The sequence below is a fragment of the Sus scrofa genome, chromosome 13 (assembly GCF_000003025.6).
Source record: "Sus scrofa isolate TJ Tabasco breed Duroc chromosome 13, Sscrofa11.1, whole genome shotgun sequence".
Lineage (NCBI taxonomy): Eukaryota > Metazoa > Chordata > Mammalia > Artiodactyla > Suidae > Sus > Sus scrofa.
The window spans coordinates 20,705,246-20,730,691 of record NC_010455.5 but is presented as its reverse complement, the minus strand read 5'-3'; the positions used below and the strand labels follow the sequence as shown (position 1 = coordinate 20,730,691).

The following is a 25,446-nucleotide window of genomic DNA, read 5'->3' as shown; positions in this document are numbered from 1 at the left end:
TTGGCCAAACTGAGACCCATAAGTAATTAGTAGAGAGTGAAGCAAAGAATACCTGGCTAAAGAAACAAATGTATTATAATTAGGCCAATTATCCTAGATGTAGTTCATCAGCTTGTGATAAAGGCTGTTAATGAGCTTTGTCACTGACAGCATTACTTTCTAATCTTAATCCTTTTTAGGGTTATTAGCTTTAATGCTACTTCCACAGAGATAAGTAAATTTATACTGAAATTAAATTGAAAAATAACAAGTAATGATTGTTGCATTTGAGCAGAATCTTATAAAGTTTCTTTTTGGCTGACAAAACTTACAAAGGGCAGTGCATAATGTCTAAGACCTTCTGAGCAGGTTAGGGAGATTCAGAACTAGAGAAACACTTGTTAAAGGAAATACTTATAGATATTCTTGGGAACAGTTATTATATTTAGAGTTCACTTAATTTAATGAAGTAGTCAATAGTTACTTTATTAATTTTAGGTATCAGCACACTATGTTCTGTCTGATATTAGAAAATTTTTCAGAAGATCAACCTATGAAGATCACTAAATATAACTACTTTATACTCAGACATATAGTACTAAGACATCTGTGAAAATTCCTTAATAGAATCTTGAATTATGGCCTCTATTAGTCTTACTCAACCGGAATTCTTTATCTAAGTCTTAGAACAAAAAATGATTTGCATTAACAGCTTTTAAGTTCTCCTAAGAATGGTGCAAAACCAGGGTCTGTCTAAATGCATCAAAGTTCATTCATTAAACATAGTGAATGATTTAAGGCACTAAGGCATTGTTTCAAGAGTCATAATTGAGAATGTTTGCTGGAGATTTGAACTATTCTTATAAATACACTTGTCTGACACTTTCGTACTTATTTATCTGTCAATACATATTGAATCACTAGTTTGTGTATAGATTTAACTGTATCAAGGTTAAAAAGCGCTGTGTTTAATATATGTAGACATAGCAAGTGACCTTAATTCATTCTCATTTCACTGAGGAAATTTTTGAATATTTTACCTCTAAATATCATGATCCTTAGTTTGGTGTGTACATACACTATTTCCTACAATACATTAAGAAATGTTCTATCAAGTTTTAGTACACTAATACCTTCTTTCATGAGTAAATGTTGAAGTTAATTAAATGATTCTCTATATCTACTGAGACAATAATGGGCTTTTTCCCATTTACTGTGCTAGGTGGAGATATAATGGCCTGTTTAAATAACTTTATCATGATAGTATACACATAAGAAATTTGGCATATTAGAAGTATACACCTGGTAAGTTTTAACATATGTATACGCAATTGAGACTATCACTGTGGTCATGATGACGACTGTATTTATCACTCCTGAAAGTTTCACTGTACTACTTTGCATTCTTCCATCTGAAAACAGGAAATAATATTAATATATATCTGTCAGTAACTCAACAAATAAATGCAAAAAAAGTCATTGTTAGATTTGAGCAACATGAATAAATATAATTGATATAAATCAGCACATCTCAAAACCGTAGAATACATATATTTCAAGCACACATAAAACATTTACAAAAATTGATAATATGCTCAGCCACAAAACAAGGTTCCAACAAATTTCAAATAATTGAGGTATTCAAATTTTGAGATGTTCCTCCATGAAAATAGAACAAAGGCTTTATGTCCAGTCTACAACAGGAGCACATACTTAAAAATTCAGCTATGGAACATCAGAGATAATCAGCTACTCTAGGAAATATGTGATACTCAATCCTCAGTACTGTTCTAGCACTTTGTCTCTTAATCTCTAGCCTCTAAAGGTTTCTTATTTCATACTAGACTGTGCATTTTATCCAGGACGTTTTTAAGTGTCCTGCATCAAGAGGGTTCCTGTAGTCATCTCGGCTACCATGTTACTAGAACTGAAAATCTAGTTTTATTATTTTAAAAGCTGTCAAAACTAGATTCTAACATATAATTTTAAAATACAGAAAAAAAACACACCACAACAACTTCTATTTCTGAGTTGCACACTCTCCCTTCACACAAACATAAACTATACTTTAAATGAGTACTTAATTATACACTGGTAAAGTTGCTAGAGAACTTGGCAGACATTCTACTTTTAGAAGCACTCCACATAGATTTGTATATCACATTTTACATAATGAAGACTACTTCCCCACCTCTTTCCAAAGCAAAGTAATAATAATGATAATGATATGCTTTGTAAAAGAAAGATGGGGATATATCAGGAAGATTTACTGAGCTGAAACAAGGAACAACTTAGGGGTGTTGCAAGTCAAAAGAGGATAGTGGATAGGCTTGAGACAGAGGTAAAAGACAATATTCTGCATCCCTAATTATACTGTAAGTTTACTGTTATTAAAAAAAAATCACAGATTCTCACCATTGTTGAGGTAAAAGCAATAGTTTTTCCCCTGATCCTACCCATTTGGAGTTTTACATACGGCTGTCCTCAACTTTGCAATCTGCAAATTAGGATATAATTTTAGATCACTGAGAAATTATTTGAGCACTTGTGCAGCAGTGTTTCTTATTTTTCCTATTGTTGGAAAAAAATTATCAGAAAAGCAGACCTTCATGCTTCCAAGCCTCAGTTTCTATTTGGTTTCTGCTTCTGAAAATGCTGACCTGCTCAAGGAGGCCTCATTCATCTTTTCATCAGCATACGTTAATCTGATTAAGTCTGCCTGCATGCTTAGGTATATGGCAAGGTGCCTCCTCTACAAAAGTATCTCTTATACAAGACATAGGAAATAATATTTCCTTTGCACTGATTTTGTCCAAAGTGACTCTATGCCATCTCTGAGTCTAGACATTAAAACAACTGATAGCTTCTCTTTTGGTCTTTTGGAGATCTGAACATCATATAAAATGCCCCATTATCCTGCTGGATAAATAATATCAAGAATTACTATGACACCATCATAGGGAGAGATTCCACCTGAGATCAGCCTTGGAAGAAAACAGCCATGTGAATGAAGCCATCTTGGCCCCACTGCCAGTTAAACAAGCACTGAGTAACTCCAGTCAATACCACAGGAGCAGAAGAAGAATTGCTATTTGAGCCCTGTCCAAATTCCTAGCCCACAAAATTATGTGAGTTAATAAAACTGTTGTTACCAGGTAGTGGCTAATGGAAGTGGCTTATAGAAGTGGGTAAATGCAACCCTTGTTAGGCAGAACTTAGCTACTTTTTCAATAGTTGGGAAATGTAATTATCTTGAATACAGAACTTTTTCCAACAACTACATTGTTCAGAAGTGAAGTAGAAATTGGACATTTGGGCAAAACTAGCTCCTGAGATGAGTAGAATTCAAGTCAAACAGCAGGAGATGAAAGCTTGAAAGAGATGATTAGTTTATCATGTTTGCCTTTTACTTGGAAGGCTAGTATCATCACCAGGGGGAAAAGCTGGCAGAATCATGGCCCCTAAAATGAAATCCACCTAAAATAGCTGTGGATAGGGTTGGGAAATGTAAAGGCTGACAAAAATAATGCAGGACCTGCTTTTAATATAACCATAGTCCTAATCATATTACCAATTAGAGACTTGGACTCACAGAATTTTATTTGAGAAAGCATTGATTTTTTAAGTAATATGCTCTGTGTAATAATGATAGTCACTGTTATTAGTTCTCAGTTACTAGAACTGGTGCAAGATACAAGGATGCCTGACAAGTAATAGATCACAAAAAAAAAAAAAAAAACCTGTGCCATTTGTTAAACTATCATTGCTCAATTCAAAATCCACCCATCCTCTAGAGTGATCTTAGATGCTAGGGCTGGGAATTGGCAGTTACATTTTTCTTTTGAAGGTGGCTTCCTGCTATTGTGTGCCAATAAGGGCACTAGGCAAAAGAAGTAGAGACTAGCTCCTTCTTGGTTGGTTAATGATTACTGTAAGCAACACATTGGCAATAGCTCTTCAACCTACCAGCAGTATTTGGTTGAAGCCGCAGCTGGACCTAGCTCTTAGCTTCTTTCAGCCATCTGAAATCCATCTACTCAGAGATACCAGCATAAGGCAAACAATCTCTTTGTGAGGCTGATAGTTTTTGCCATATGTATATGTATTGAGGCTCTCTCATTAGGTACTTTGGAATTTATATTAGTATATCTTTCTGGTGAAATTGGAGCTGTAGGCCAGTGGCTGTAGGCAACACTGGATCTTTTTTTTTTTTTTTTTTTTTTTTTTTTTTTTTTTTGTCTTTTTGCTATTTCTTGGGCCGCTCCTGCGGCATATGGAGGTTCCCAGGCTAGGGGTCGAATCGGAGCCGTGGCCACCGGCCTACACCAGAGCCACAGCAACGCAGGATCCGAGCCGCGTCTGCAACCTACACCACAGCTCACGGCAACGCCGGATCGTTAACCCACTGAGCAAGGGCAGGGACCGAACCCGCAACCTCATGGTTCCTAGTCGGATTCGTTAACCACTGCGCCACGACGGGAACTCCGCAACACTGGATCTTTAAGCCACTGAACGAGGCCAGGATTGAAGCTGTGTCCTCATGGATGCTAGTCAGATTTGTTTCTGCTGAGCCACAACAGGAACTCTGAACTGCTCATTTTATCACTAAAGAATTTCCTCCTTTATTTTTGGGTAACAATTCTTGTCCTAAAGTTTTCTTTGTCTAATATATTTTCTTATCATCAAGGATGCATGCTATATCTTTTTCTATCCTTTTTTTTTTTTTTTTAACTTATAGACAGCATAGGGTTCAATTGTTACTATTTTAATCCAGTCTGAAATTCTCTGCCTTTTACTTTGAAGGCCTGGTCTATTTATTTATACTTAATGAGATTACACACACATTTAGATTTATTCCTCTTAATTGGTATACATTACCTCCATCTGCTCTTTGTTTCATTCTTACTCCTTTCCCATCTTCTTTTTTAATGGAAATCTGGACTTGTTTTTATTTATTTATTTTTTGAGTGTGTTTAATTATTTTTATTTTTTCCATTATAGCTGGTTTACAGTGTTCTGTCAATTTTCTACTGTACAGCAAGGTGACCTAGTCAAACATACATATATACATTCTTTTTCTCACATTACCCTCCATCATGTTCCATCATAAGTGACTAGATATAGTTCCCAGTGCTATACAGCAGGATATCATTGCTTATCCATTCCAAAGGCAATAGCTTGCATCTGTTAACCCCAGATTCCCAGTCCATCCCACTCCCTCCCCCTCTCCCTTGGCAACCACAAATCTGTTCTCCATGTCCATGATAGACTTGTTTTTTAAAAATTCTTCTGGTAAGATGATATTTAATTTTTCATGTCACCTTATCATGAATATTCTCTCACTCAATACATTTCCTGCAGTTTTATATAAAAAGCATCAATTTATCCATCCTGGTATATTTATCAATGAGGTATATCTGAAGGAAGAGACAGTTGGTGCATCACTGGTCATCCTTCACTTGCGCTGCTCTTGTGTCAACATTCTTTATTTACATTCTTCAAGCTAGGTATTAATGCCATATGTTGTCAAAGAAAGTGGCTCATTTTATTTAATAGAATATCAGGAAATATGCTGTCAAATGCCATGCCTAATCAAGTGCAGCGACTAGTCTAATACGTCTGCTAAAGAAGAAAATACAGTTAGCCTGGCACAGTTTAGAATGCCTGCAACTTTCTTCTCATTCTACATATCCCCTAAGGAGTATTTCATCTTTTATGAGTTCAATGACTATTCATTGGTTGATTGCTACCGAAAGTATATGTCTTGGTCCAAGATTTCATTCCTGAGCTTCATCCACATTTCTAAAAGCTTCCTAGCAATCCCACTTGGATGGGTTTAGGAACCACAAAGAAAGTATATTCAAATAAGAATTTGTGATCTCTCCTTCAAATCTCCTACTCAGATTGCTTATTTCAAATAATGGATTGATCATTTACCTAGTTTTCTCAGCTAACAATGTTATAACAATGTTTTTTCCTTTCTATTTATACACAATTCCCTCTTTCTCTTTATACACAATTCCCTCTCTGCTGGATAATTCCCTCATTTGTGCCTTATGATTTCCACAGCCCCTACCATCATGCAGGCCTTGCCACTCATATCACCTCCATCACATACATATCTCCTCTCCACTTTCCAGCCTCAATTTCACCAGCATCAGCATCACCTAGAACTAGATAGAGATGCAAATGGTTGGGCACCACCTCAGATTGACTATATTAGTAACTCTAAGTGAAGTGTAACAATCGCTCGTGATCTGATATACACTCAAGTATGAGAACCCTTGCTGTATGTTAAGGAAAAATTCAAACACTTCCTTATACTCACATGTTATCTTTAATGCCAATAGTCCTCTTAATTTTTATCTCAATTATTTTCTCTATTTTTGAACTTAATCTAATTTTATCTTGGGCTCTTTATTATCACTAATAATTCTTCTGGCAAACAACAGCATCTGAATCAACATCTCAGAGTGTCCTGACACTGAAGTTGACAGCAAATGATCTACTCCAGCAGTCAGTACACTATGACCCAGAGGCCAAATGCAGCTCATCCTTTGTTTCTATAAATAAAATTTTATTGCAACATAATCATACTTATTTGTTTGTGTATTATCTATGACTGATTTTGTACTACAGCAACAGAGTTGAGCATTTAACAGAGACCATAGGCCTGAAAAGCCTGAAATATTTACTATCTGTCCTTTGACAGAAAAAAAAGTTTCCTGACACTGTCATCATGTATCATTCAATATATATTTATTCAGCATATGCTATTAATCAGGCACTGTTTCAGGCACTGAGGAAGCAGAGGTGAGAAACAGCCCAAAGCATATATCTAAATAGGAGATGATAATTTTGGGCAAAGAACAAGAAAACATGTAAGTGATAAATAAGATCATTTTAGAAAGTGATTTGTGCTGTGAAGAAAATAAAGTGGATGCAATGGAAGAAAAAGACTGTCCAGAGGCACTACTCTTGGTTAAGTGCCAAGAAGCCCCCTCCAATGCCCCCTCCAGATGGCATTAAACTAAGACCTCAATGAAAAGGATGAATTGATGACAAGAACAGGTGTACTAAGTTCTTGTGATGGAAAGGACTTTACCTGTCCTAAAAACATAAAGCCCAGTATAGAGCAAAGTAAATGCTGGAGAGATACGAGGTACTGGCTAAACGTTTGTGAGACTTCAAATCAATGACAAATTGAATTCTTTCATTTCCACTGTGTTTCATAGGAGGAAGTGATATTGACTAAGGCTGTTTATTATTCTTTTGTGTTAATGATTTATGTTGGTTGCAGTGCAGGCATAAATTACTTTTGCATCAAGGCTGAAAAATTAAGAACTTCAAAATAAAAAAAAAAGAAAACATGATGCATGTCCTCTTTAGAGGCTAGGTTGAAATATTGCTCCTTACTCATTTCTACCTTGACCAGGCTGGCAAAGTTAAGTCAGACATTAAAATTTTCCAATCCTCAAACCAAGTGACATGACAATTAAAAAAAAAAATTCAGACTGCTAGTGGAATAGGAGTTCCCGACATGGCTCAGCCAAAACAAATCTGACTAACATCCATGAAGACGAAGGTTTAGACCCTGGTCTTGCTCAGTGAGTTAAGGATCCAGCATTGCCATAAGCTGTGGTGTAGGTCACAGATGCGGCTCAGATACCATATTGCTGTGGCTGTGGTATAGGCTGGCAGCTGTAGCTCCAATTCCACTCCTAGCCTGGGAACCTCCATATGCTGGGGGTACTGCCCTAGAAAAAAAAAAAAAAAAGTACTAGTTGAATAAAGAAATAAAAAGAACTGATGACCTGAACATGAGCAAGAAAAGAAGTTTTAATACGTACACATTTTCTTCTTTTATGGAGAAAAATGTTGGAAGTAATTGCATAATGCGGGGCTGGTGGTTTGTTGAGAAGAGGGAAATATGTTAATGAAACACTGAAAATTCTCGTTAAGAATCAACAACTTAGGTGCTTGCTTTGACAGCAGATGTTATTAAAATTGGGAAGATAGAAGAGTAGCATGGCTGCTTTGCAAGAATGACATGAAAACTGATGAGGTTCCATATTTTTTAAAAGACAGGCAAATGGCTTAAATAGACATTTCTTCAAAGATGATATACAAAAGGTCAATAAGCATGAGAAGATGATTAGGAAAATACAAATTAAAACTACAATGAGACATTATCTCGTACCTATTAGAATAGCTACAAAAAAAATAGGAAATTACCAGTGTTGGTGAGGACATAGAGAAATTGGAACACTTACGTACTGTTGATGGTTGGTGGGAATAAAAAATTGTGCAATTACTATGGCAAAGAGTATGGAGGTTCCTCAAAAATTTCGAAGTTGAACTACTGTATGCAATTTCACTTCTATGTCCACAAAAATTGAAAGCAGTATCTCAAAGAACTATTTGCACAATCGTATTTAGAGCACCACTATTTGCAATAGAAAAGAGTATGAAGCAACCAGTTTCTGTCAATGGATAAATGGATAAAGAAAACATTGTATATGCATACAATGGAATGCTGGTCAGCCTTGAAAAAGAAAGGAAATTCTGATAAATGTTGCAATATGGATCCATTTTTAAGACATTCTGTTAAGTGAAACAAGTTAGTCACAAAAAGACAAATATCGTATAATTCCACCTACATGAGGTTCTTAGAAAGTCCAATTCAAAGAGACAGAAAACAGAATGGTGGCTGTTGGGGGCTCCTGGGAGGGGATAACAGAGTGTCCCATTTACAGAATTAAAGGAGTTATGGGGATAGATTATAATGATAGTTGCCCAACAATGTGAATTAACACCATTGAACTGTAAATTCAGAAATTAAGATGGTAAATTTTATTTACCACAATAAGAAAAACAAAAGCAGGAGACATGGTGTCAATTGATCAGAACAAAGTTTGGGACACTAAATCAGATATAAGAGCTAAGGATTGTCAACTTGTAAAGACCACAGGGAAATGTTACAGAGTTAAAGAATTTATCACTTCTTGGGTGGGTTGAAGAGAGGACGAACATAGAAAATCTTGCCCTCTGCAACTATTCAGAGTGAAAAGACTAATTAAAAATGCTTTTCCTGACTTTTAAGAGAGGACAAATGCTATGACATAGATTCTTGTCTTCTTATTTTCAAGTGTGTTATTAGCCAGTAGCTTGAAATCAGCAAAAGGTAACCTCTTGGCAATTAATGATTTGACTTTGTTTTATGGTTCAGAGGTAATTTCATTCATATTTTGATTTGATACAGCATTATCAGCACCACTTTAAAGATAAACAGAGGGTCAAGAGATCGAAGAAAGACACATGGTAGGAATTATCAGTAGAAATGTTGAATAAATGTTTATTTCAGTCAGGTTTTAAATCTTGAGTACTCAGTACTATAACATTATGTAATTATCTGGTTCTGCCATATTCCAAGTACATAAGCGTGGACAAGATACAATCGCTGCAATTAAGTTTCCTCATCTGTAAAATGATTCCATGTACTTCATAAAGTTTTTGCAACAGTTAAATGAGATAACATATGTGCAAGTACCCAAACAATAAAACTCATTCAAATGTAAGCTATAATTGTCATGAAGTCCCCATAATTCTGGGAGGAAATACCTTAACCAAGAGTCAGAGAATAGAAACAATGCTTTTTAAAAATCCTAAAAATAGGGTCTTGCAACAGATTATATGTTGAAATAAACATTCAGAGATTAAAATTTGAAGATATTTCTCTCTCTCTCTTTTTTTCCTTTCTTTTTAGGGCCACACTCATGGCATATGGAGGTTCCCAGGCTAGGGATCTAATTGGAGCTATAGCTGCCAGCCAACACCACGGCCACAGCAACATAGGATCCCAGGCGTGTCTGTCTGTGACCTACACCACAGCTCACAGCAACGCCGGATCCTTAACCAACTGAGCAAGGCCAGGGATCGAACCCACAACCTCATGGTTCCTAGTCAGATTTGTTTCTGCTGCACCATGATGGGAACTTCAAAATTTGAAGATATTTCTCAAGTAATTCATTTGGAGAATAATAGAGAAATAAAAGAACTTTGCTGACCCAGAATATTCAGTGTTCTAGCTCTTAAATTCTTACCAAGAAAATATTTCTTTCCTTCTTTTATGCATACAAATTATAATTTAGAATCCAAAGTTTCATGGCCGAGTCTATACATATTTATAATAATTAAAAATGAAAACTTTGATTTTGATATATTTGGTTCTGGGTCCTAATCACTTCTGTAGATGATTTTGATCATTTTCTTAAATTTTTATAATCTCATTTTTCTATCTGTTAGAGTGTGAGACAATTTGCTCCTGTCTTAGTTTAGATTCTTCATGAACAATGACTGAGACATGGACTTTGTGTGCAGATGGTTTAACGGGGAAGTGACTGCAGAAAGGAGAGTGAGGAAGACAGGATAGTGAAACTGTAGGGGGGAAAGGCAAGGGATGTGGCATCTCTGAACTAGTCTCTCTGGTGAACACTAAGCTCAGACACCCTTGAGACAGTCCAAAGAACCACACAGAATGCGTCTCCAAAATGATCCCACTAAAGGGAGGAAAGCTGAAGGGTTTCCTGCATGATGGCTGAGTGGCTAAGGCTTTAGGGATAATCTGAAAGGTAGGAAAGCCGAGAGTCACAGAGGCAGGTGTTTGTGGGGCAGTGCTGGAAGAGTGCAGTGAAAACAAGTGGGTGGCTTGGATGTGGTGTCCATACGAAAAACGTCTCCTTCCTCATTGCTTACTAGGAGGACTAAGTAACTTGATATGAAGGTACATAGAATGGCCATTGTAAAAACCATAGGGAGCAGCTGAAGTTTTTACTAGAATAAGAGATTTGTTTACAGATTATACAAATTGATAAGGATTTTGCTCTGGCCCCCTGATAACTTTTTTTCTACGCCTTCTCTCTTAAACTCTTTTGCTAAGTGTATCTTTCTATGCTTTACATACATATGTCTTTGTGTGAAGATGATCACTCTCCCCTTAACCATTAGCATTTTATAAATTGTATTATCTCATCTATGTTGTCTTATTTAAATGGAAATCCTTTAGAAAAACAAGATCAAGTGCTTCCTTCAATTTTGCATAATTGTGAGGATCTAGAATAATTTTAAGTACATAAAGATGTTTAATAAATATTATGTGTTTATACATGGTTATAAAATGAATGTCTTTCAATTGCCCTCACCACTGAATTTTACCAGTGTTTAAAACACATGGCCTTATCATTTCAATAAAAATTCAAATTCATAGCTCCCATGAGCATTGCAGACAATTGCTGGCCTAGTTTTCCCAGCTATTAATGGGAGTTCAGATCTTTTAATGTGCTTAATATACAACGAATTTTGGTTTTCATATAAACTACAGCCCTTCTCTTAGCCTAGAGCTAGAGAGAAAACAGCACCATTACAAACTGGTCAGAAACTTCAAAGATACTCAGCTGTCAGAAGAGCAATTATCTGTGCTATAAACAACAAATGCATAGTCATTTTTGGTGTATTTCATGCAAATTTAACTTCTTGGACACAACTTTCTCTTGGTCTCCTACCTCATTGATAGAAGCGTCTAATTAGTTATCTAATTCATCTAATTATTTTTTTCTTATCTCATTGATTTTTTAATTTTTGGACAGCATCAGGGCTCAACCTTTGGAAAGATTCTTTTCTACATCAATTGACATTTACTCTCTAGCCTTGTCTTCTCTCCAGAAGTTAACACATTCTCAGAAACTTGACTTTGATGGTGTGGTAGATTACCTTATAAAAAGCACCAATTCTTCCTTGGGTCTGCATACCTTCGCAATGTAACATTGGTGGTCCCATCAAGATGCTGAATTTCTTGACTAAAACGGAATGTTTCAAATCTTGTAGTTCTCAGTGTATGATGGAGCTTACAGAACAGCCTGTGTATTGGCAGAGCTTTACCTTAATCCTGTGACTGATCTGAAAGCTGATCATCACCCTACCAAACACACGCTAGCCAGCACAGTGGCTAATTTCCCTATTCATGTGTAATCACTTATTTTGTATGTGCATATACAGGGTCACATAAAGTAAACCTAGTTTGACAATTATCTCCTTGTTTTAAAATTCTTTTGAAAGAAAAGGAAAAAAATAATTTTAAAGCTTTTAAATATATGTCCTATGTCTACAGCCAGTAGTTTTGTTTAAGGGTTTAGATCATTGTTAGCTTCTAAAATATATGAAAAACAATTACATTATTGGATCAAAGAAACAAGGATATTTTGTCATAGGTATCCAATAAATGTTTGAATGTATCTTAAAAACTATTGGATCACTTTTGACATAACAACTAGGCATTTAATAAATATGTGAATGAATGCAAGAAGAGCATGGTTTTAATATATTTCTCTTGATCAGAGACTGAGTTCTCCTGATTTCATTCCCTTCACACACAACAACTTTCTCTACGGTATGACTCACACTCCAAAGTCAGAAACAAATACTTATATTCCCATCAATTTACTGATTTACCCATTCATCCATTCAATCATTTGTTTGTTCAACTGAGTCATTCAACAAATATTTATGAGCACTGATGATGCCACATGCTATTCCAGGTGTTGGTAATGATGATATATAGCATGATATGTATTAAAATGGGGGTAAGTACAAATTGTATGTGACCGCATAGGAGAGGCACCTAATCTCCACTTGGTGAATCATGTCAGACTGTCAGGAAGAGGTAACATCTTAACTGCAATCTACAAAGTGAGTAGGGGCTAGCCAAGTAAGTAAAAATATTGGATGGGTTAGGACATTTCAGACAAAATAGAAAAATATAACACAAATGTTGACACACTGGGGAACGGGCGGGAGTTCCATATAGCTACTATGCAAAATCCAATACTATGAGGGCTCACTGTGCAAACCGAACTGCTTTGGAAGCAAACCATGGGTTTTGCAAGTATTTTTTTTCCCGTGTTCATGTAACTTCTATTTATACTTCATTTAGCAGATTTGATAGTGTATTATAGTTAATAGTTTATGCTGCTCTTTGTCCCTCAGTACAAACCTTCTTAAGTATTAACTTTATGTAGAAGTCTTGGGATCCTGGGAAAGAAAAGCATAAGTGACTAGTGACCAGAGTTCATGTCTATTTTCTATTATTACTATTATAGGATATCTCATTTCTTAATTTCTAGAGCCTCTCTGTCTGCACAGGCCTTCCTAAACAGATTATTCCCCACTGGCTTCCCTGATTTTCTCACCTGGGCTAAATCCAAACTGATGAAAAATCTAGCACCTTCTCCCATGTCCTTTAGAAACCTGGGCCATGACGAAATATCCAGGCTTCCTCTAAGATATGTAAGATGAGCAGCTTTGGAAGGCAACAGAGTAAAAGCCCTATTTCACTCAATGCAAATACACTCAGGGAAGGAATTAAGAAGCTATGAGAATTTTCTAATGAAGGAGCTAAAGCTCAAGGCCATGGAAGAGTACATGAGAGTTGGAGAAAGCATCAAAGGCTTTGGTAGGGCAAAACATTTAGAATGGTTTGAGTTGATGGTGTTGTGGAGGATTGAAGGCCCTGGAATCTATACTTCAGGCAGTAAATGATGAACATGGTGATGAGTTAGATGCACCTGTCCCCAGAAGCAGGGCCACTCTAAGGTCTGGGACTTACATTGCCCAGACTTGAGAGCTGACTGTCAGAGAACACAGATAGTTCTGCCCCAGATGACCTAGCTTATAATCAGATTGAAAAACAAGTATTTTGGAAATATCTTGAGCTTTTCTATGGTTGTTTGTGGGCTTGCCAGTGGCTACACTACACCATCCAAATATGCTTAATATGTTTTTAATGCCCTCAGATGCCTCTCCCAACTTAGCTTATTCCAGTGCTTTACTCACAAACTTTGTGTTCCATTCAGACAAAACCATTGCTTATACCCATAGCACCAGTCCATTTCTCTGTAGTCTACTGAACTGGCAGGGTTTGCCATTCTGATTCCTTTTTCATGAATTGCTTCTAATTCTACCTTCTATAGTAAACTTTGCCCAATCTACTTTGTGCTCCCATAGTGCTTTGTAGAACAGATAGCTGTGGTTGCATTGTTATCCATATACATGTTTGTTCCCAATGCCAGTGTTTTCAACTTTAATATTTTTCTGTTTTAACCACAAAGTTCATTTATGTAACATACTTTCAAGGGAGTATTTGATATTGCAAGCTATTTCTTTTCCCATCTCAGATAACACAATTGCTTCAACATTAAAGGCAGTGTATTAGAATCATGGGTGTGAAAATTACACTATTAAAAGGAAAACCTTCAATTAACTTTACCTTTTAAAGTAGGAAAGTCATCAGTAAACTCTGGTGTCTTGACAAATAGTGGAAAATTCTTATGAAATGCCTCATAATTTACCAGTTAGAGGACAAGGAGGCCCAGAGACAATTGCCTTTGTGCTGTGTCCTAGGCTGGATATAGTTCCTGACACACTATTAGAGCTCAGCACACATATATAGAATGATTTTAAGAGTGAATGAGAGAATTAACCACTTGGCCTATTAACATTATATTCTCCTTTGAAGCCATGCTCAAGAAGACATGGACCTTCTAGAGAACTTGACAACATCATCAAAGTCTTCTCCAGCAAGTGTTCTGAATGATCTGATAACTGGTTTACCCTCCCACCCAATTAAAAAAAAAAAAAGAATGACATAATGCCATTTACAGCAACATGGACGGAATTAGAGACTCTCATACTGAGTGAAATAAGTCAGAAAGACAAAGACAAATACCATATGATAGCACCTATAACTGGAATCTAATATACAGCACAAAAGAACATTCCCACAAAAAAGAAAATCATGGACTTGGAGAATAGACTTGTGGCTCCCCAGGGGGACAGGGAGGGAGTGGGAGGGATTGGGAGCTTGGGGTTATCAGATACAACTTGGAATGGATTTACAAGGAGATCCTGTTGAGTAGCATTGAGAACTATGTCTAGATACCTATGTTGCAACAGAACAAAGGGTGGGAAAAAATGTATACATGTAAGCGTAACTTGGTCCCCATGCTATACAGAAGAAAAATAATTAAAAAAAAGAATTTGAAATCACAGATTGTGAAGATGAGGTGCCTGCATATTATGATGTGTATATATAGACCTGCTGTGCAAAGAATATAAATAAAAGCCTCCCTTTCTTTCTTGCTGAGTTTCATTCAGGGAAAACATAGGTATTTAGCATAGAAACTGCAACTGTCATGCCATGGGCATTATAGACAGTGGCTGTGTGTACGGAACTACTGAAAATGCCTTGAATCAAGGGCGGGTCATCAAAGGCCACAGTGAGAATTGCGACCACTGGACCAATATGGCATAGACCTTTGAGGAAAACGTCTTCATTATGAGCAATCCCTCTGGCCTCTTCCAGTTGAGATCACTGACTCTGACAAGACTGATTTCAGTTCCTTTGAATTGAGGCCAACCTCAGAATAATAAAACCCCAGATTTTACAGATAATGAGAGGAACAGGATATTCTGTACTTTATGTCAGTCTTGGTGGGAAGCAGCTAATGGAGCAGGAGAAAGGCTTTGGAAGCCTATTACCTGGGTCTGTTGTCTAGCCTTACCATTGCCATGCTGAGTGACACTGGGGATGCTACCTAAAGGGGCTATCACTCTCCTTATTTGTAATGCCTAGATAACAATGCCTGCACTGGAGGGATGGCATGAGTGGTAGTGGTAATGGTCAGGGTGCTAGACATCGCAAGGGTTTGACAGCACAGAGGGATTCATTAACACCGAGGAAGTGTTTCGGTTACATGAAAAGAAAAGAAGGAAAACATACAGTGCGTCCTCTTTGAGGAGCCCTGAGTTTTCACCAAAAGCGGAGACTTGAAACATTGGAACCAGGCAGTCAGAATAACTCCTTACCTCATGAGTGAAATAGAAGAAGCATCAGAAGGCTCACAAGTCACTCTGTTGAGTCACTCTGTTGGGTCACTACAACTGCATACTAGTTTTCCCACGCAACTGCAAGGGTTCATGATATGCCTGATGAATTACTCTGCTTCAATATTAAATCGCCGCTCTTGTTGTATGGTTTTGCTCCATTCCAATTTTTCTGATTTTACAGTTTTCCATTAATCTCTATTTATTTGCACCAACTCAATCACAAGATTTGTCATCTTCCTTTTCCTAAACTTACCACTTTCTAATGTGGGCATTTCCACCTAAATTTCCTCAAAAAAGTCTACAGTGTAGAGCTAACTTAGGTTTTCATGGTCATTTGATTTTTAAGTGTCTTATTCTCATGTACCTTCAGGCTCTTTTGTGTTCTTTTATTTTTCTTTTCCATAGCATGTCTATCAATCTACAGCTATTAGGATGCAACATTTTTCATACTTCTTATTGATTAGATGAGAAAAGACACTAACTAGGCTTTCTAACATTGAGAAATTTTTAGGATACTGAGAGCAAGGGAGTAAGCAGTGATCTCTTTCATCTGGACTATGATCATGTTGTTAGACTTCTGTCTCATTCGAACTTCAAGAAGCTGTTTGAGTTCTCTAGCTAAGGTCCTTAAATTCTTGAGAAATCTTATCTCACCTCACTCCTTTTTAGCGTAAGTCTCCATTTTGAGATTTATAATCCTGCTTTGATCCTTTTGCCTCCTTGTGGTTTTCATACATTTTTTCTGACTTTCAGAGAACAATATCATTTTCAAATCTTTTAAACAATTTGTTAATCATTTTGCTAATCATAATTAATAAGTCCTTTAAATAAAACAGAACCAATATTAGCTCATATTGAGTCCCACTGATATAATTTGCCATGCATATAAATATCATCACTCATGATGAACTTATTTCCAAAACCATGATTAAATCACTTTCTTTGAGTGATTAGTTTTTCACACACAATTGGGTGACTCAGCAAATCAGAAATGATCTTAATGTCCAAATGTCTGACTTTTGCTGTTTTTCTTTCAAAATTGTTTTTGTGGGTGTGTGATGGCAAAACCATGAATTCATATGGCCTGCTTAATTCATGTCAAAGGGACTGTGCCAAGCTTCCCATGTCTAATATTTTTCAAGGATATTCAATATTATACTTTACTGATGGCCACCTTCCTGGGCAGAAGTTTCTAATACTGTTCAAAAGTTTGTTTTCTCCGTATTATCGCATATACTAAAATTCTTTGATTCTCTAAGAATAAATATGCATGGCCCAGGAAATACACTGGCCAATACCCTAAATAACTCAGGGTGATTCGGATCTTCCAAGGATTGCCAAGTAAGGAACTCCCCTATCTTCATGATGGCTAGAGCAATTTTTGCAATGTCTTCATTACTTCTTAATTGTCTGTATTTCTTTGCTTCATTTCTCTTGTTAAAGGCAGATTTTTAAAAAATGAGTTCAATAACTCAGCCATTTTAGAGCCATCATTAATTTCATGCCCTTCCTCATTCATTATTGGACCTATTTTCTTGTGGGTTTCTTCTCCCTCTGGGTTTAAAAAAATTCTTCTCATTTATTTAACCCTTTTATCTCACTCCATCATGACCATTAGGCCTTTCTTAGCAACACAAATAACATCTGAGTGAAAAACATATTTGGTTTTCTAATTCCTCATCATTGCTATACTAAGTGCCTTTTATTTTTTTCTCTGAAAAGTTGCGCAATCACAGACGGAATTTTTTAAATCTTATATTCAGAGGAAATTTATAAGTAATTTCTTAGAAAGAATGCTAAATATGCTCAAAAGTGTCTTTGCAGTAAGGAACATTCATATCTTAGAATACAAAATTTTTAAAGACTATTTAAATGCCTAAAAACAAGTTATTTTTGTTTTTGGTAAAATTGTTTTCACTTTTCATACATTAAATTTCTGCAGCTTAACAACCCTATCCCTTTCAAAATGGTTTTGCCTCATCTTCAGAGTCCACACTTCCCCAGAATTCAATAAAGGCCATGACATCAGGTTTGTTCTCCTGTGACATGTGTAGCTTATTACAAAAACATTAAGACAGTTTTTATAATAAGTAAAAATATAAGTATGAAAAATAACAAAGAAGCAAAGTACATTTCTTTTACTTTTTAAAAATTATAGTTGAATTACAATGTGCCAATTTCTGCTGTACAGCAGTGACCCAGTCATAAGTATAAAAATATGCTCTTAACATCTGATTGTTGGAATACAAATTAGATGTTCAGCTCAATATTTTTCTCCATCATTTTTACTTTCTGAAAATACATCATAAGTTAAATGGTTTTATATTTACCATGATCTAACCTGAGGGGTCAGCAGTGTGAGTTCCTGTAAGAAGTTTCTCTTAAGCATTTTTTATTCTTTGAAAATGTCATTTTCTTCCATTTTTTTCCTCTCATTCAACTTGAAGTTTGTTGTTTCTATGCTAATAACATAAAAAGGAAATGAAACTGAAATTTGCCTGACCTGGATTTGCATCCCAACTGTTCCATTTTTAGGTCTAGCAGCTTACATAAAGTTTTTGAGATTCAGTCTCACATATAATACAGGGATCATTAGTAACTGGCCATGATAAGGGCTTTGTGAAATAACCATGTAACATTTTTAGAAGAATGTAATATACTTAGTAGGTATTCAAGAAATAATAATTCCTCTTTTAATCTATGTTGTGGTTGTTATTTTGTTAAGTTGGTTTTTGTGTTCCATCTCCTTTAATCGGTGGTGATTTTTTTGAGACAGTTGGATATTGAGATAATAATGAAGTAAAGCATACAGGAAGTGTGATTTTTCTGTCATTAATATGTCAATCACAGAAGTACAAGAGTAAGACAAGTTTTAAGCACCAAAAGATCATAGAAATAGTTCAGTTCAACTCCCTCATCTACTAGATGAGCAGAAGCTTCTAGAACCCCAAACTCACCCAGCCTAATCAATCATCTCTAACTTCTTACTGAATCTCAGAAAGAACCATTAGGGGAATAGACTAGGAAAGAGGCTTTAAGACCAGAAAATGTCTTAAATTGGTAAGAAAGTTACTACAGACTTTCAAATTATTTTATTAGAAATCTATACAATGAGATATTAATAATCCCCATGGATAGTTGAATGAATCACAAATATTCAATAAGCCTTTTCCCATAGTTTGTTTCAAAGATCAGCATTTCTATGAGAAGTTACACAGGGTTTCTGAAAGTTGTAAGCATCTTAAAAGATTCTGCCTGCTTGTGTGTGTGTGTGTGTGTGTGTGTGTGTGTGAGAGAGAGAGAGAGAGAGAGAGAGAAAGAGAGAGAGAGAGAGGGCAGGTGTGCTAGGGGTATTATTGAAACTGTGTTGTGCACAAAGTTAATTCACCATAAACTGAGAAACACAGAAATTATCTTTTTGTCTATACAACTCAGAACACTAGCTTATCCTGTCATCAAATGATTACATTAACAAAAATCAATGAAACAGAGTATTTGACATGAATACAAATAAGAGCAAATAGAAATTTTTGAATATATTTCTAGACTTTTTTACTAGACATTTTGGTATCATGAAGAAACTGTCACTGTCATCTTAAAATGATCTGACCACATTGAACTTTTAAAAATCCATCTACAAAAAATGTGAAGGTAAAGCTTTCACCTTTAATCTCTTGACATTTATAGAACAAGATGATGCAGCTGTAATGAACCACCACTGATTGTATCATGTAATGTGGGGAGGCATCATTAGTTTATGATAACAAGGGGTGGTTTGTCAGGCTTTTCCTGAACTGATAAGGTGAAGTCTAATTAGTCATATAACTGTTTTATTTTCCTTGGTAACGAGCATATGCCAAGGGGCTTATTGTGAAAAGGTACATTTTTTAGAAACCAAAAAAATACATCAAATGAAACACAGTTGTTTCAAAAATCTCTTTTCCAAGACCCACGTTGATTTTAACACCATATTAATTAGGAGAATTTTTAATTCTGCAGCTTTTTTATTATTGGAGGGCTAAAAATTTTTCATAATCTAACTTTTATTACCTTATATATGCCTCTTCCTTTTCAGTCATAGATAGTCATAAATATAATATGAACTGATGTATATTTCTACTAATACTTAGCAAATGCTGTGTATGCAATAGAACTTTATAATACCCAATAATTGGATTTCTCATGAGTTGGTAGGTGGGTAAGTAGGCGGTAGGTATTATCAGATTTCAGATTGTCTACACTCTTATAAGTGTCTAATATACTGCCTCTGTGAATAACAGGATAGATTATTAAATTCCTCTTTGGCAGCTCCTAGGATGAGTCCAATTCTTTCACTCCTTTTTGACAGGATCTAATTTCTATTCTTTTCAACATCTCCACTGACCTCCTGTACACTCTCCTGTGCTGCAAAGTTTCACTTGGCTGCTGATCTCCCAATCTCCATACATTAAAGATGCATTTATACTTTTTTTTACAGTGCTCTGAACATAATTACAAAAGCTTTGAATCCAGAATCAAAAACGAATGGTTTGATCACATAAAAGCTAATTTCTGAAAATCACTCCACACAGAGATTCAAAGTCAAAGGGAGGACAAACTTAGAACTCTTCAGGTGCAGCCAGGGGAAAAAAATATATTTTCTAAGCAGATCCACAGAAAAGTTTATTATGTGCAGCAATTCAAAACTCTGGCCTCATCTACCTATTGTTATCTAAGCCTGTTGAACTCCTATTATTCAGTCTGCTGAGTTTTTTCATTATAAGTAACTAATGCGCCATTTCTATTTAATAACATTCTCCTTCAATTTCCCTTTGTAATTAAAGTACATGATCAACCATTTAATTGAAAAAATTAAAATGTAATATAGGACAATGTTTAGCAGCCACTTTTAAGAAATAAAAGATAGGCCTCAAGTCAAAAAGCAAGTATAGCACAGAGAAATCTACCCAATATTCTGTGATAAACTTGGTGCAAAAAGAATCTGGAAGAGAATGGAAGTGTGTACACGTATAATTGAATTGCTTTGTTGTACAACAAACATTTACAATGTTTACAACATTGTAAATCAACCAAATTTCAAAAAATGGAAAAATAAATTAAAAAAAAATCAAGTACAAAGTTCTTTTACTGTTATCCACAAATATCTCCAATGTACCCTGTGTGATAATCTTGTTGTTTGGATGCATATTCAACTAAATAACTCCAAGGAGAGTAACAATGGGATGAATGTACTGTCTTGGTGCAGTTTGGTTTCCTTTAAATTCCAAACAGCAAGGGGGTCAGGTTATCCTTACATGTATACATTACAATTACATTTTTTCCCCCACCCTTTGTTCTGTTGCAACATGAGTATCTAGACATAGTTCTCAATGCTATTCAGCAGGATCTCCTTGTAAATCTATTCTAAGTTGTGTCTGATAGGCCCAAACAGCAAACTTTTGTACCAAACTGCAGATAAGAAAAATTTTATCTCTTCTCTACAATGCCTTCACCTGATGACTTGCACTACTCTTTCAAGACTTCTCCTGCTATTATTTTCATGGAAATGTTTCCCTTACCTTTTGGTAAGGTCAGAAATACTATTTCTGTCTTTCAAGATAGTCTCTGGGCTGCCCATTATCAAGTCAACTCTAATGACATTAGCTTTAATTACTTCCTTGTCTGTTTCCCCACTGAGCTCTGAGTTTCTCATATGCAGATATAAATCCTTTACTGTGGAAAGGTTCATCTGTGCAATATATTAGATTACAGATATAAGTGAAATCATATGCTATTTGTCTTTCGCTTTCTGACTTACTTCACTCAGTATGAGAGTCTCTAGTTGCATCCATGTTGCTGCAAATGGCATTATTTTGTTCTTTTTTTATGGCTGAGTAGTATGCATCTGGAATGGATCCTGCTGTGTAGCACTGGGAACTATGTCTAGTCACTTATGATGGAGAATGATAATGTGAGAGAAAATAGAATGTATACATATATGTGTAACTTGTCACCATGCTGTACAGTAGAAAAAAAAAGTATTGGGGGAATAACAATTAAAAAATATATAAAATAAATAAATAAATAAATCCTTTAAAGCACAATGCTTCTTCTGGCTGAAGGTAGAGGATGTCAGAGACTCAAGGTATAAGAAAGATTCAACACATTGTTGCTAATTTATAGATTGAGGAGCTGTGTGAGAAGGAATAGAGATGGTCCAAATTGTTGAGAGAATCCCCCAGTTGAGAAATAAGCACCTTAGTCCTACAACCACATGAACTGAATTCAGCTGACAACCTGAGAGCATGAAAGTCAATTATTCACCAAAGTATCCTGATAAGACACTAGCACAGAAGAAACCTTAATTTCAGCCCTGTGAAATCCTCTGTAGTCAAGCCCATCTGGATTATAGCCAACAACACTATGGCCTAATAAGTGGATATTATTTTTATTCCACTATGTTTGGTGATTTTCTATGGAGCTTTAGACAGTTATGTAGATTTGTTGCTTATTATTTCAAAATTTTTATCTAATAAGAATTTGAGAATTCATTAAATATTCAAAACTTGATCAGGCCAGCCAAAAAGAAAAAGGAAAAAAAAGGGACAACAAATTACTAATATCAAAAATGAAAGGGGGACATTACTACAGGTCCCATTCACATTAAAATGATAAAAAGGAATATGAACAATTCTATGTTCACATATTTGATAATCTAGATAAAATGGAATAATTCCTTGAAAGACACAAGTAGCCAAAACTCATACAAGAAAATCTATGAAATATGAATAAGCCTTTATCTATTTCAAAAATTGAATCAATAATTAATAACTATCCAAAAGAAAAAGCATCTGGCCCACTTGAGTTTACTGATGAATTCTACTAAACATTTAAGGAAGAAATTTTACCAATTATTTACACTCTCTTTCAGAGGATAGAAGCAGAGGTTTCACATTCTATTTTATTCTGTGATGCCAATATTACCCTAATAACAAAATCAGGCAAAGATAACCACAGACCAACATCACTCATAACCTTACATGAAAAAATCCTAAACAAAATAGTAAATTGAATCCAAGAATATACAAAAAGAATTATATGCCACAACCAAGTGGGATTTATCCCAAGTATGTGAGGTGGTTTCAATATTCAAAACCTTTACTCTAATCTATCACATCAACAGGCCAAAAAGAAAAATCACATAAGTACATCAATAGATGTAAAAACAGTATCTGACAAAATCCAGCACACATTCATGATAAAAACTCTCAGTAAACTAAAATAGATGTGAATTTCGTCAACTTAATAAAGATATTATACAAAAAAACCTACAAATAGCGTAACGCTTAACAGTGAGAAACTCTACTTTCCCACTAAAATCAGATATGAGGCAAAAATATTCCTTCCCATGATTCCTTTTTAGCATTTTACTGGAAGTTCTAGCTAAAACAGTAAGACAATAAAAGGGAATAAGGGATAGAGACTGGAAAAAAAGAAACAATACTGTCTTTATTCACAGATGACATGATCATCTATTTATTGAATCCAAAAGAATCAATAAAAAATATCCTAGAACTAATAAGTGGACATAACAAGGTTGTAGGATACAAGTTCAATATACAAAATTAAATCGCTTTCCTTTATACTAGAAACATACAAGAGGAATTTGAATTAAAATGTGAGAAAAAGGGATGTATATGTGTATGTGTGACTGGGTCAACTTGCTGTACAGTAGAAAACTGACAGAACACTGTAAACTAGCTATAATGGAAAAAAATAAAAATCATTAAAATTTTTAAAAAGCACAATACCATTTACATTAGCATGCCCCCAAAATGAAATACTTATGTATAAATTAACAAAATATGTATAAGATCTACATGAATAAAACTACACAACTCTGATGAATGAAGTCAAAGAGCAGCTAAATAAATGAAGAGCAATTCCAGGTTTATGAACTGGAAGACTCAATACTGTCAAGATGTCAGTTCCTGCCAAATTAATCTGCGGATTAAATGCAATTCCACTAAAAATCCCTGAAAGTTATTGTATGGTAATTGACCAAGTGATTCTAAACTTTATTTGGAGAGGCAAAAGACACAGAACAGCAAAGTCATTGCAATGAAGCAAGGATAGCCTTTTCATCAAATGGTTCTGGAACAACTGGACAGCCATATGCAAAAAAAAAAAAAATTAAAAAAAATAATCTAGATATATATCTTATACTCCTCACAAAAACCAGCTAGATCTCAGACTCAAATGCAAAATGAAATTGTACAACTCCTAACATATGGAGAAACTAGATGACTTTGTGTACGGTGATGACCTTTTAAACATAACATTAAAAGCATGATTCATTACAGAAATAATTCCATGATAAGCTGGAATTCATTGAAATTAAAAAACAAAACAAAAGACTTACCTTCTAGAGAAAGCCCATGCCAACAGAGTGAGAATTTCACCACAGAAAGGGAGGAAATATTTGCAAAAACACAGCATATCCACATACGTATTCAAATAATTAAAAAACTCAACAATAAGAAAACAACCCATTTAAAAAAATTAGTCAAAGACCTCAACAAACACCTCACCAAATAATATATACAGATGTCAAGTAAACATATCACAAGATGATCCACATCAGAGGTTGTCATGAAAAGGCAAGTTAAAACAACGAGCTACATACCTATTGGAATGGCCCAAATCCAAATCAATGACATCAAATGCTGATGAGGATGTGGAGCAACAGGAACACTCATACCCTGTTGGCAGGAATGCAGAGGGGTACAGCCATTCTGAAAGATAGTTTGGTGTTTTCTTACAAACCTAAACATACTCTTACCATATGATCCAGCTTGTGGTTCTTGGTGTTTTAATCAAAGCAGCTGAGAACTTAAGTACACACAAAAACCCACATATGGATATTTATAAACAATCTCATTCATAATTGCCAAAATTTGGAAGTAACCTTTCAGTAGGTGAATTAATAAATAAAATGTGGTACATTTATACAATGGAATATTATTTGGCACTGAAAAGAAATGACTATCAAGCCATCAAAAGACATAGAGAAGCCTTAAATGCATATCATTAAGTGAAAGGAGCCAATATAAAAAGGCTACTTACCATATGACTTCAATTCTATGACATTTTGGAAAAACTATGGAAACAGTAAAAAAGATCTCCAAAGTTTTCCTAAAGTAGTGGCCAGGGGTTGGTATGGAAGTAAGGGATGAATAGGTATAGCACAGAAATTTCAGAGCAGTGTAAATGCTCTGTAAAAATACCACAATAATGAATATATGTCATTATACCTTTGTTCAAACCCATAGAAGGCACAATACCGAGTATGAATCATAATACAAACTACGGACTTTATATGATTATGAGTGGTCTTGTAGGTTCATCTGTTGTAACAAAGTACCACTCTGTTAGGGGAGGTTTATAGTGGGGGAGTCTATGCATAAGTTGGGGCACAACTATATGGGAAATCTCTGTATATTCTCAATGTTGCTGTGAACAGAATCTGCTCTAAAAATAAAGTCTTTA

General features: G+C 35.3%; 1 long non-coding RNA gene across 2 annotated transcripts in view; it reads right to left on the bottom strand.

Moving 5' to 3' along the window:
* LOC110256565 overlaps positions 1–25,446 on the bottom strand; it is a 392,119-nt gene that overhangs the window by 104,408 nt on the left and 262,265 nt on the right. For both annotated transcript variants that reach the window (XR_002338199.1, XR_002338200.1), the window contains exon 4: positions 24,584–24,659. This is a non-coding gene — a long non-coding RNA (uncharacterized LOC110256565). The remainder of the gene's footprint in view (positions 1–24,583; positions 24,660–25,446) is intronic.